The sequence below is a fragment of the Ornithorhynchus anatinus genome, chromosome 7 (assembly GCF_004115215.2).
Source record: "Ornithorhynchus anatinus isolate Pmale09 chromosome 7, mOrnAna1.pri.v4, whole genome shotgun sequence".
Lineage (NCBI taxonomy): Eukaryota > Metazoa > Chordata > Mammalia > Monotremata > Ornithorhynchidae > Ornithorhynchus > Ornithorhynchus anatinus.
In genome coordinates, this window is record NC_041734.1 from 47,436,919 (window position 1) to 47,448,877 (window position 11,959).

Here is an 11,959-nt window from a genome sequence, read left to right on the forward strand (position 1 = left end):
GTACAATCTTTATAAAGTTGTAGGTAAATAGTATTATTATTAACTATTAATAGTATTAAATAAGCCTTATACTATGTGCAGAGCTGTGCACTAGCACTGGAATTAAACATGGTTCCCTACTTTTTGGGGGACTCACAAAGACTACAAAGAAGGAGAAGGGACTGGAGACAAACACATAAGGAGTGATGAAACAATCCAACTTAAAAACATGAGACAAAAAGATAGACACAAAAATTCAAAAGAGAAACAAACACAACTAAAATTGGTAAAGGCGCTGTGGCTAATAGGGAACGATTTCAGCCTCCTCAGGGTTCAGAATCCAAGGCACATCCATAGCCACAGCAGCTTACCAGTCTCCTGGAGGTTTTGTGGAGACCTCTTGCTGGGGATCCTGTTTTCTTTTCTGCCGTATGGTGGTAGGAGGCAAAGGACGGGCTTAGAGTCTCCTCAGTGGCGCAAAGGAGAGTCGGTGTATGTTCTCTGAAATGAAGTGTGTCTGGCTGGTTTGGGGGAAGGAGGTGGATTTGACAGTGGCTCAGCTGCATAAATCCCCATGGGTCAGTATGTTCAAAGCATGTTAGGAGCAGAGACCTTTGATGGCAGGAGAGAAGGTGGCAGATACTAGTTGCTTTGCTTAGCTGTTGTGAAGACAGTTCCCACTACAGGTGTGCCTCAATTGTGTGCTGAGAGACATTACTCTACACACAGAAAGTGCTCAATAAATACTTTTGGTTAATTTTCTGCCATTATGCTTTCTCATTTTGTTATATTACTTCATTTAAATTCTCAGCATTTCCCTACCATCATCAACCTCAATTTCCTCCTACCTGTGACTGCTATCATAATTTTGCCATCACAGTTTTGTTCACACTAAAACTGTAAGTCTTAATATAGGGACTGTTTGTTAATGGTATTTGGTAAGCATTTACTAGGTGCCAGGCACTATTCTGAGGTGGTTCCAAGGTAATTAGGTTGAACACAATCCCTGTCCCAAAGGAGGCTCATAGTTTTAATCCCCATTTTACAGACAAGGTAACTGAGGCCAGAGAAGTGAAGTGACTCGCCGAAGGTCATGCAGAAGACAAGTGGCCAGAGCTGGGATTGGAACACAGGTCTTTCTGATTCCCCAAGCCCTAGCTCTATTTACTAGGCCCATGGTTGCATCTCTAATGCAATTTCCACTTTAAAGCATAGAATTTCATGCTTTCTAGGGAAATGTGGGTGCATATAAATAAAGATGGTAACTGCACTCAAAGGGAATTGGTAATAATAATAATGAAGGTATTTGTTAAGTGCTTTCTATGTGACAGGCACTGTACTAAGCAGGGGATTAGGACCTCAAGTTAAATGGTTCATAACCATCCAAAAGTCTGAAAGTGAGGCAGTAGCACTAGATAACAAGTTGCATAATAGTAATAATAATTAATAACACTAAAATGATAGTGGTGGTATTTGTTAAGTGCTTACTATGTGCAAGCACTGTACACTAAACACTGGGGTAGATACAAAATAATCAGGTCCCAGATGGGGCTCACAGTCAAAGTAGGATAGAGAACAGAAATTGAATCCCCTTTTGTAGTAAGGGAACTGAGGCACAGAGAAGTATAATTCATAATAATGGGCTTTGGTTTATTACCATCTTTGTCCTGAGGCTGACACAGATTTGCTGTTTCATATTATATCATTATAGATAAGCGCAGCACAATTTCCTGAAATTTTCCAATACTAAACTTGTTTTCTTGGGTGACATTTGTTTGCACCCTAAACATCCAGCTCAAGTCAGGCTGCATTAAATTGCCTGCTTCATGTGCAGAAATTGTGCAGCCTGCCCAGGCACACAGGGCTATGGACAAAGTTGATGCCCAGGAGTGAGAGAAGCCTGGCACCCCTGGCCAGCTTCCGGCTACATATTTTAAAAGTTAGGTTTGGTTCCCAAACCACCTCAAGCCCTACTTGCTTCCCTGACCTTTTTGGATGTAGAAAATTCTCAAGAACAGGATCCCTCCTGAGATCTCCACTGTTGTCCAATTCTGACAGGGTTAGAAATTCTATGCAAAGCACCTCTCTTGACAGCATTTCAATACTTTGCCTTCTAGTCCTGGTATAAAATGGAAATAAAAGGCAAATTAAAAAAGAACCACATCTATTGAAACCTCAAAATAGGATGGGTTGCTGAGACAGTGAAATGGGATGGAATTGGGATTCAGCCAAAGTTAGAAGTAAAAAGTTATCAGATCTGGACTTGAAAAAGTCCTGAATAAATGTTTTGGATAGCCCCTGCACAAAATGGACCCTCCATTGATACGATCTGGTTTGATTCAATGTGTCTTCTGCCACATTGATAAAGTTTAAGGAAGGATTGATGGGTTATTATCATTAAAGTGATTTATGATTCTTGATAGAAAGATCTTCAATCACTGCAAAATATTAATATGTATAATTTACCTGAATAGACTTGCTCCTCCCTAACTATAGGTTTCTTGCATCCAGGATGACTTTGCTATGCTTACCATGAAGTACAAATAGAATTGAGAAGCAGCGTAGCTGAGTGGAAAGAGCAGGGGCCTAGAGTCAGAGGACCTGGGTACTAATCCTGGCTCTGCCATTTATCTGCTGTGTGACCTTGGTCAAATCACTTAACTTCTCTGGGTCTCGGTTTCCTTGCTGGTAAAATGGGGATTAAGACTGTGAGTCCAAATGGGACAGGGACTGTGTCCAACCCAATTATCTTGTATCTACTCCAGCGCTTAGTACAGTGCCTGGTATGTCATAAGTGCTTACCCAAGTGCCACAGTTATTTTCATTATTAATTGGAATATATATAACTAGCACTCAGTTCTTGGCTGGTACACATCAAAAAAATCCAAATGTTTTTTCCAGTTTTAGGAAAATATATTTCAAAGCTTTGATAAGTAGTGATTAACATCAATGACTAAAATTGTTAGCATCATAAAAATGGGGAAGCACCACAGAAGAGGAATATCTAGATTGATCTCTCCACACTTTCATGAAGCCAGAACCTCTACAGATGTTGCTGGCTGGAAGGACCCATTTTCCTTTCTAAATTCTCACAGAGTTGGGAGATATAAGAGTAGGAAGCAGTAAGGCAATGAATGGCACACATCAGGAATTTGGCTCCTTACCTGTCATTGAATAGCAAACCCATTATTTAATCAGTAAATTATTTAATATATGAATATCACTGTTTGTTTAGTATTTTCAGAGTGAAGAGTTTCCATTCTCTCCATTCCATTTCCATTCCATAGTTCACTTGGGCAATAAATCAGAATATCTATTAGTAGTAATTATCATCCCTGACACACACTTCTTGACTTTAAGGTTTATTCTATTTGTTTTTGTTGCGATTTATCAAATATTTTTGTCTGTCTCCTCCATTACATGGTGAGTGATTTGAGGCAATATTGTGAGTGCTTCTATTGAACCCTCCTAAGTACTTAGTACAGTGCTTAGCACTCAGATGCTCAGTAACTACCACTGACTGATTATTCAACTGCATAGTTATATGTCTGTTTTTTATTTCCTAACAGGAGTAAAAATTAGCACACTGTCAAGCTTCATTAAAACTTTATCATTTAGACCAAAGTTTTATTTTACTTTTTCAAGGGGAGAATATGGATTTATGGACTTTGGGAAGGGACTTTTAAAATGACTGCAACATGAAAGAAAATATGAAGCCCAAATAGGAGAAAGCTCAACTTCCATTATATCACCATTTCTTAGAGAGAAAGGTAGATCAACTATCATATTATTAGTTAAAACTTTAAAATTCAATAATATGCAGTCCAATGAAGGGACTCTATTTTGTATTTCTGTGATGTAAACAGTACAGAAAAGCAGAGAAACAGTGTGGCATAATGAGAAGCAGTATGGCCTAATGGATAGAGGGCAGGCCTGGGAGTCAGAGAGACCCGAGTTCTAATCCCCACTATGCCATTCATCTGCTGCTGTGTGACCTTGGTCAAGTCACTTAACTTCTCTGTGCCTCAGTTACCTCAACTGTCAAATGGGATTCAGATTGTATGCCCATGTAGGATATGGATTGGGTTGGACCTGATTATCTTGTATCTACCCCAGTGCTTAGTACAGTGACTAGCTCATAGTAAGTGCTTAGCAAATATGATAACAAAAAGCCCAAGGGTTCTAGAATATATAATTTTATTCGGAGTTGCAAGAGAAAGTTATCATTTTAAATTTTTCATGGTATCGGTTAAGCACTTACTATGGGCCAGGAGTTGCAAGAGAAAGTTATCATTTTAAATTTTTCATGGTATCGGTTAAGCACTTACTATGGGCCAGGTACTGTACTAAGGGTTGGAGTAGTTACAAGTGAATCAGGTTGGACACAGTCCCTGTCCCACATGGGGCTCACAGTTATAATCTTAATTTTACAGATGTGGCAACTGAGGCACACAGAAGTTAAATGACTTGCCCTAGGTCAAGCTGCAGGCAAGGGGCAGAACCTCTTTCATATCTGAAAGGTGGAATATGCCCATTGGGTTTACTTCAGCCTCTTTGAGTTCATAGGAACATTCCCTAAAGGAAAGGCAAAGCCATTCTTCCAAAGAGCTTAAAGTGCCTTACATAATTACACTAAATCAGACTCATGACATCTCCCTGAAGTTAGCCAAAACTTGCATTTTCTTTTTAAAGGGATGCAAACATCCAAGATCAAGAGCTCAGATTTATGACTTCCAATTTAGCACTTTATCCAATTCATCATGCTGTTCAAAGTAGCATTCCTTAGTGATAAACTAGCCTTGGACCCAATGGTGATGAATTTCCATGAATTTTGCCATCATTCTTAAAAATCTTTCAGGAGAACTTTTTATCAGTACTTGTAAAAAATGGCTCAATAGTCAATATCTATTTTATGCACCTACCCCTCGACTTCTCCAAAACTTCCAGTGCATCAGGCAGAAACCCGTGACCATTGGCTTTAAAACTCCCTTTTACTTATCGGGTCTCTTCTAATATCTTCAGTTTGTAATTCTTCCAAACTAAACTCATTATGGTGGCAGCTGCTCTTTTCTCCCATCAATGACCTCTTCTCTAGACTTTTTCTCATGTCTGGAACTCCCTTCTCTGTCAGATCTGCCATGCCACAGCTTTCCCTTTCTTCAAAGCTCTCTGTGAAACCAATATCCTTCAGAAGGCTTTACCTGGTCATGGTCCACCCTCCCAAGCTGTATCTAGTCAACAGGGGCTTTCTACACTTCGGTTTGTTCTCTACCCTTAGCAACAAATAGTTTCAATGTATATACAGTCCATTCATCGATTTCAATTCCTATTCTTTCTCCATCTCCAACTATTTTGAAATGGTTCATATCTTTCTTTCCCCATGGTATTTGTTAAGCTCTTACTTTGTGTCAAACACTTTTTTAAGTTCTGGAGTAGATACAAGTTAATTAGATTTGACATGACCCTGTCCTGCATAGGGCTCGCAGCCTAAATAGAGGGACAACAGGTATTTAATCCCCATTTTACAGTTGAGAAATTGTCAGAGAAGTGAAGTGACTTGCCCAAGGTCACCCAGAAGACAAGTCGCATAGCAGAGATAGAATCCAGGTCCTCTGACTCCCAAGCCCCGGGCTTTCGCTGCTCCTTCTCAGGTGTCTGTCAGGTATCCCTTTTAGACTGTAAGATGTTTGAGCGCAGGGACTTTATCTCTTACTTAGTTGTACTCCAACAAGCACTTAATCTAGTTCTCTACACATAAACCTTCTGAAATCACTGATTGTGCAAATAACAGGTCCTAAGCAGTGTGGACTAGTGGGAAAAGTGTGGGCTTAGGAATCAGGCAACCTGAGTTTTAATACCAGCTCTGCCACTTGTCTTCTGTGAGATGTTGGGAAAGTCACATAACTTCTCTGTGCCTCAGTTTCCTCATGTGAAAATGGGGAGTCTGTTCCCCCTTGGATTTAGACTGTGAACCCTATGTAGTTACCCCAGTACTTATTATAGTTCTTGGCACACAGCAAGTGCTTAACAAATGCCACAATTACTATTATTATCCCAGACATATCAGAAACTTATATATGGGCTCCCATTCTGATCTGAAGAAGCTAAATTTAGGTTCAATCAATCAATTCGTGTCTTAGCCTTAGAGTTGACCATTTAAACAGGATTCTTGTATGAAGTAAGATACAATTGTAAAGTGGAGAGCTAGACAATTCCCTAATGCACTTTATACATGAAGAAATAGAATGTGCTGGTTTCTAAAATCACATTTTGGAGAGGGCCACCCTTTCACCCTACTAGGAGGTCCTAAAATGTCAACCATTGATTTACAAAACATCAATCTGCCTGGACATTAATGAGTCAGCTCCTGGCAGTGAAATGTCCTCCTTCTGCACTTACCCTGACAAATCTCTCCATTGAGATGTTGCATCATACATTATTTTAAAAACTGTAAAAATAATCTTCTAGGGCCAAAATTGCTTTCAGCCAGCTATGACTTTTGAAATATTATTCCAAATCACTAGCACTGTCAGTAAAGCCTTCCTTTAAAAAGTGTCTGGGCCTTCCAGATATCTTAAATATAGTGATTTCCCCCTGATTATATTGTCTGGGACAGTTTTTGCAATAAAGTCTATCCATTGAAGGACTGCATGAGGGTCTGGATTTAAGTGACACCATCACACACCTATTAAATATTCTAGAATTCTGCTAGGAGTTTTTTTACTAGAGGCCACACAATATTGAGCTAGTACCTGTTTTGCTATTTTGTCATTATGCCACTGCTAATTGTCCAAAATTGTATAAGTTAAACTTATGCCATTGTGCTATTGAATGTGAGGTTCTTACATTTTTCTATTTCTCAGTATTTCTCCCCATCATATTTTCTAAAGATCTGAAAGTTATTTGGCTTAGTGTTTCTCCCATCCAAATTTTCTCTAGACCATATCAGACTCTCAATATTGGAATCAATATGGTCTAGTGCAGGAGTTGACAGCCTTTCAGTGCAGAAGAGCCAAACAAAATGAAATGTTTGAGCAGTTGGTGTGCGAAGAGCCAGTCAGGCAAATTAAAGACAGATTAATGGAGTATACTGTAATGTGGAGGTTTAATTATGAAATAAGAATTTAACGTGAATACTGTACTTACATTGCCATTTTCTAACGGCACTTAGTGGAGGGGGAAAAGGAGAGGAAGAGTTAAAAGGGGAAGAGGAAGAAGGAAGAAAACAATAGAAAGGAAAACAAATCCCATTTTATTTGGGAAGGGGAGCACCAGAGATGCAAAGCACTATGCCTGCTATTGTGGTTGTATAATTTAGCTCCCTTCATTCCGGCTCCACTCACTCTCCTCCTGTGCCCCTGATTTGCTTAGTTGCTTGGACCAGACATGCAGGTAGGATTTATCTTCCTCCCCAGTGCCTGTGGAGATAAGTGTGCTCAGAGCCCCACATAAGGGTTGCTGATGGCTTCTGCCTTGCACCTAACCCAGGAGGAAAAGTCACCTTCCCTGCCTCACTGGAATATCTTTCCTTTCTGCCACCACTACTGTTGGCTGGGCACCAGAATGTGGGGATGAGTAAGCACACCTCCAGATCGCCCTGCCAGATGATGGGAACTCCACTGTTGCCTGGGCCAGGTGTGGCTGTGATCGGCCGGCAGAGGCCCAGAAATGGAGCTGCCATGATAGCTTCTCCTTGGCTCCTCTCTGTCTCAGAGGCAATGGGCCACACACACCTTCCTGCTCCCACATCTGAGGGGTGAAGTTAATGGTGTCACATTCATGGGGCTGAGTCTGTGAGGACAGTGGATCTCAAAAAGTGGGTGTCTGTGCTAAAGAATGACACTTAGAATTAAGAAGAGACATATATATCTCAAGAGCTGCAGATTGCTGGCTACTAGCTAGTGGAAGGGATTTGGATCTTTGAACCAGATGAGCTGGGCTCTGGTTCCAGCTCTGCCAATGGCTGTTAATAACTTCAATCACGTGGCTTCCCTGGACTTCATTTTCCTCAACTGTAAAATGGGAATAATGACAGCGTCTGCCCCTTCCTACCTTGTGAAAATATAATAATATAGTGATAATTAGGCTTGAAAGTGTTCTGTGACTAAATTGCACTTATGGCTGACTTCATTAGCCATTAGTCAAGCTTATGGGCTAAAAACCTTTTGATGAAATGAGAGGTTCACTAAATTGTTTCACTGCATTTTTGCATTGCACTTGTTTCTTTGAAGTCACTCAGATAACACTTTAGTTTCACAACATCCTCTGATATGAAGCAATTATTACCTCTATTTGATAGATAAGGAAACTGAGGCAGAGAGAAGAGCTTTGTAAGATGTTTTCTAGCAGCACATTGGAAAAGGGGAGGAATAGAAGCCACTTCTTCCAACTCCCAAACCTGCAGGCTTTCCACTATGTTATGCTTCCTCTGCTCCCAATTGTTCTCATGCTGCTTCCTGGGATTTGTTTCCAGCATGAAGTCACTGACCCAACTGTATGCACTAGTTGTTTTTTTTTCCAAAATGTGTTTTCTCTCTTATATAGTCACTGGCTTGGTTGCTTAATTCCATGGAACTTCATTTAACTTTTTTTTTTTGACTTTTCAAGTGCTTAAAAGGAATGGTTGAAGAGTTGTTATAATTACTGATAAGCCTGGGATGCTCCGAGGCTATTTTCTTTTTAATCTAAGAAAATTTATTAGATACAACTGAAACCTTAAATGAAGCCTTTAAGAACCCTACTTTGTCAGGCCCCACAAACTGATAGTGAACTGGGATTCACATAAGAGAAATGGATGGAAACCTGTTTAGCAGTCCTTGAAGTAAATGTACTAATCCACTTTGATACAATTGTGGACTATTCCTTTGATATTTCCACATGGAAAAATATTTTCTTTACCTTTTAAAATTATTTCAACACTTGTTTGTGCCTGGAAGAACTTGAATTTGAACAAAAATAATGATTTATAATAGTATTTGTTAAAAAGCTTACTGTATGCCAACCACTATACTCAGCGCTGGGATAGATACAATATAACTAGGTTGGACATAGTCCCTGTCCCACGTGGGACTCATATTCTAAGTGGGATGGAGAAAAGGTGTTGAAGTGACCTGCCCAGGATCACAGAGCAGGAAGCAGAGGAGGAACCAGAATTAGGACCCAGGTCCTCTGACTCCCAGACCCGTTCTCTTTCCACTAGGCCACACGTCTTCTCTTCTAAAATCAATCCTTTAGTGTGTCACGCTAGTCAACAGATAATTCTGCCATCTTCAGTCCAGTGCTTAGAACAGTGCCCCCTGCTTAGAACAGTGCCTGGCATATTGTAAGCACTTAATAAATACCATTATTATCATTATTATCAGGTAATTAAAATTTGAAGGGCAAAAAAATGAAACGAACTCTGGGAATGCACCCTACCCTATGGGAGGGTAGGGACTTTCTTTTAGGGTAGGGACTAATAATAATGTTGATATTTATTAAGCACTTACTATGTGCTAGACTCTGGGACAGATGCAGGGTTATGAGATCTGATCTAGTCCCTCTTATTCATGAGTTTCAGAATTTATCTTGTTCCCATTTTACAGCTGAGGAAACTGAGGTCCAGAGAGGCTGTGATTTCCAAGGTGTCACAACAGTCCAGGGGCAGAACTGGTTAGAGATCCTGGATCTCCTACTTTAGATTCCACACTGTTTCCACTAGGCCATTTTGTCTAGTTATAAGAGCTTTACACATTACTCTGAACATAGTAGCCCTCCCCCCCCCCCCGCACCCCAGTAAATGATACTGATGATGATAGTGATATTTTGATTGTCTGGCCATTAAAACAGGTTTTTGCTTTCTACCTTGATGCCCATTTGAACAACTCTACCTCATCCATTGGTTCACGTGTTACCATGTTCTTAACATTTGCCCAATCTAGAGAAATGGAATGCATAAATAACATTTTCTGAGAATGAAGCATGTCAGAAGCAGACACAGAAATGACAACTGCAGCATCTCCTTGAACCCCTCTCCTAGTGAATTGCACCATAGAGTACAAGTTCATAGAGTATTGTTGTCATCATTATCATCATCCTAATTATCAACTTCCAATCTTACCATTTGTCTATTGTACAGAGCACTATAATACACATTGAGGGAGTTTGGACTGTCAACTAGTTGTGGGCAGGGATCATGTCTGCTAGCTCTGTTGTACTCTCCCAAGTGCTTAGTACAGTTCTCTGCATATGGTAAGTGCTCAATAAATACCATTAACTGATTGATTGGAAAATCTAATGTTCTGCAAAATTTACATGCAAAAAAAAAGACATAAAAAATGGACTGGATTTTAAAACTATATGTACATTTTTTAAAACTTGAAAAATAGTACTATATTGCATATTTATTAACTAAATCCCTGCAGTGACTCAGGGTTGATTGAGTTTAGTAGCTGCTAGGCAAATCTGACAGTAGGAGGATTATGGAGGAGAGAGTGTGGTGTTTCTTCTCCTGTATGACACTATTTATGTATAATCAAATTATTTTCATGAAGGACAAATTATTGTCACATATTTTCATATGCATAATCAAATTTGTGTTGGGTGAAGGTTGACTGCACTTTGTCCTTCCTAGATAAGCTTCTTTACACATTTGTCTGGCCATAATGGTTTCATATGACAGCAAGCTGGTGAAAGCCAAGAACTTTACTCTGTGTGTGTGTGTGTGTGTGTGTGTGTGTGTGTGTGTGTGTAGTACATCTGTTATTTCATCTCATACTGGTTTCCCGGGTGGTAAGGAGGATAGCTTTGTGGATAGAGCACAGGCTTAGGAGTCAGGAGGGCCTGGGTTCTAATCTTGGATCTGTCACATATCTGCTGTGTGACCTTGGGCAAGACATTTTACTTCTCTATGTCTCAGTTAACTTATCTGTAAAATGGGGATTAAGAGGGTGAGCCTTTGTGGGACAGGAACTGTGTCCATCCAGATTAATTTATATCTATGCCAGTGCCTAAAACAGTGCTTGGCACATAGTAAGCATTTAACAGAACCAAAATGATAGTAATTATAATGATCAGGTAGACCCTCTCCTAGTCCTTTCCCTAGTGAGGTTGCAAAACCAATCCTCTGGAGTTGGGCAAAACAATAATATAGGAATTTGTACCAAAAAATGTCAGCCACACTTGAATCCTCAGGCCACTTACTTCTAGGCCACTAAAACCCATTGAGCCAAAGATTACTAGAATATAATTTCCCCTTAATGCAAAATTCTTCAAGCACATGATCCCACATTATAGGAAAGTTCTCTGTGCTTGTTTTATCAACATGGATTGCGTTCTCCATCACTGGGTTGACCACAGCCACAAGGATCAGGAGAGCCTGAGACAGGAGAGAATGTCTGGAGGGGTCTGCCTTCCTCCCCACCAATCCATCGTGTTCCTAACATTCCCCTAAACTGTTGTGGTCATGAAGGCAGGGGCAACATGCCCAGGAACGACCAGCCTCAGTAGCAAAAATGCACTTTGGAAAAAAAAGTGGTGCTAGATGTGGGGTGGTACAGAGATGGAGGGGGCAGTTTTAGGGGTGAGCATATTGTTAATGTTGGCTAATAAAAGGAATCAGTTCATATATCTCCACTCTTTAAAAAACCTTCCAATGGTTTCCCATCCACCTCTGCATCAAAATGAATCTTCCTACCATCAGTTTTAAGGCACTCAATTAACTCTCTCCTTCCTCTTACCTAACCTTTGATCTCCTACTCCAACCCAACCCATATGCTCCTCTCCTTTTATGTCAACCTACTCTCTGTTCCTTGATCTCATCTACCTCACCCCCGACCCCTGGCCCCATGATCTCCCTTGGGCTTGGAATCAATCAATCCTATTTATTGAGCAGAGCATGGTACTAAATGCTTGGGAGGGTTCAATACAACAGAATTAACAGATACATTCCTTTCCTATAATGAGTTTACAGTCTAGAGGGGGAGACAGGCATTAATATGAA